Source organism: Austrofundulus limnaeus, unplaced genomic scaffold, assembly GCF_001266775.1.
Source record: "Austrofundulus limnaeus strain Quisiro unplaced genomic scaffold, Austrofundulus_limnaeus-1.0 Scaffold85, whole genome shotgun sequence".
Classification (NCBI taxonomy): Eukaryota; Metazoa; Chordata; class Actinopteri; order Cyprinodontiformes; family Rivulidae; genus Austrofundulus; species Austrofundulus limnaeus.
In genome coordinates, this window is record NW_013952487.1 from 1,203,440 (window position 1) to 1,205,886 (window position 2,447).

The window sequence follows — 2,447 nt, forward strand, 5'->3', positions numbered from 1 at the left end:
CCCAGATTCCTTAGGCTACTTTTCACAGGAGGAGTTAAAAAGCAAGATGCTGCCTCATTAAAGGAGTTTTATGCTCAGGGGCAATAATAGTAGTCTAAAAAATAATAAAGCATAAATATAAAGTAATAAAAAAGTAAATAAACTCCCAAATATGACTCAGGCATTCCCACAGCAGAGCAAATATCAAGTTTCCAATAATAGCATCATTAAAAAATAAAATTTTAAGAAAGCAGGTAATTGATTTGGTTGTTTTGTACTGGGATAGCATTCCCGGGTTTTCACTTCCTGGTTGTGTTCAATCAAAATGATTCAGTTTTAGGGATGTAATATTTGTTACCTTGGCAACAGTTCCTTGCTGTGTGGACATAAAAAAAATGAGAGGAAACTTTGGGCTAGAAGAGAACTGAATGCCCTGTGGGGCTAGATGGTGTTAACTTAGTTTTATATGTAAAAGTAAAATCTAAGTAGTTTCAGCACCAGTTATGACTGGAGGTATGGCTAACCAACCTCCGCGTGTGACAAATTCTAAGTGTGCAGAGCAGTAATTCAGTTTATCTCCTCAGCAGCCTGAGAAAACCTTCCTGTGAGGAGAATGCTGCGATGGCCACAGTTGGTTTTGTGGCTTAATCATCAAATAGAAATAATATCAGTTGCACGGGCGTGTGGAACCCCTGCCTGAGGCTTTGATAGGTGAGAGCGTCTGCTTCGCCATCTCCAGACCAGAGCTCAGGGGAATTCTCACCAAACCTCCCACGTCGAGCGACACGCTCGCGCCGTGCTGCATAGGAGTGTGAAGAGAGTAACAAGAACATTTGCAGGAGAAAAGGGGAAGAGACTGGAGAAAGTATATGGAGATGTGTGAAGAAAAGGCGTGAGACTGTGCTCAGGCTCCCCTATTGTTTTCTCATTAGAGAGCTGTATATGTGACTCTGGATTCAAGCTGTTTCTGYGCAAAGCACGCACCATCAGTATGCAAGGCCTATAGAGAAAAGAAGCTTAGTGCTTATTATTGCAATGACACCTAGCAGGTGAGTTTTGAATATGCATGAAATGAATATCACACATTTCCACTTTTATTATTATCATTTGCAGGAGAGTTCAACGGGCAATCGCATTCTGCAAAGTTGTAAAATCAAACAGAAATTCAGCATGTGCTGTACACCAGGAGTGTTGAGAGTGAAGGTCAGCACTTGAGATTGTCTTTTCCAGGTGTTTATAAATCATTTTAAAGATAAATCTAAAGCCTGGGAAGTTCTGCAGACACTTTCAGTTTATAATTCAAACCGTCTTAATATAAGAATTGGCAGATCTTAAGCCCTTTAACACAGCAACATCACTAAATTGGCTCGTGTCACTCGGACAGCGCCGAGTTAGATGTTATTGTTGGCCAGTGGCTGCTGGTATGAATCTGTCAGATCTTCTCTGGTGTGAAACATGTGCTGCCATCATCAGCTGCTAACTGAGTCCATTTGAAGCTATTTAGCGCCTGCTGCCTGCCTGCAGCTAATAATATGCTGCAGTGTGTCTGTGTGCTTTGTCACCTCATTGATGACGTAATGCAGATCTCTGGTCCCGGAGCTGCTGGGTCAGACGGCCCGAACGGATGGGTTGTTGGACAGAACACAGACGTTGGGACAGAAATGTTGTTGAACTATTATGTAGCTTATAAGGCAACTTTTTATTCTGAATCCATCTTAAAGTCTTTAAAAATCTATTTTGTTATATTTTAAAACCTCAAGAAGAAGTGTTTATCAGGTCTTTGTTGCATGAAATGAACACTGTGCCACAAAGAGGAACAAAATAATGCAGATCCAAGATTATGTTAAGCAACTTTCTGTTCATAATTCATAGATGAGGAAGAAGAGGTCATGACATTATTTCATCATTTATGTAAGAAAAAGTAATTTCTCACACCACCATCACAAAATGTCATTGTCCAGCAGTTAGATTCAATGTCTGTGTTTTAAACCTTACAGTCACATGTCAGCCAGGCTTTTCTTCACTCCACAGTTTTTTTTATATTTGACATGTTGAACTTCTAATGAACTTATTTTGTGTCACAAACTGAATCAAATCAGACTAAAATATTTCACTTTCATCCTTGAGGATAAACTATAATCTTGGTGATGTTTGAAATTCTGCCCTCATTTAGAACAACTTAGTATTCGGCGTCAACTTGCAGCTCAAAAGCCCCCCTCAGAGTGAGAGATGAGGTAAGAAATTATTGGTTTTGGCTACGATGTCAAAGAAGTCAGGTACATATCCTGGTTCTTCCAGGATGTTACATCATGAAGTGATGTAAYAATTATATGAAGCTAATAAAGAATCAGAGGCCTGTTTAAAGCTGTTTTATCCCAAATCTGAAGTATGTGGCAACAAATGAAAAATATTATCTTAAAACATTTTTCAATATTTAACTCACTTTCTGTTATTTTATTGTTAGTTAA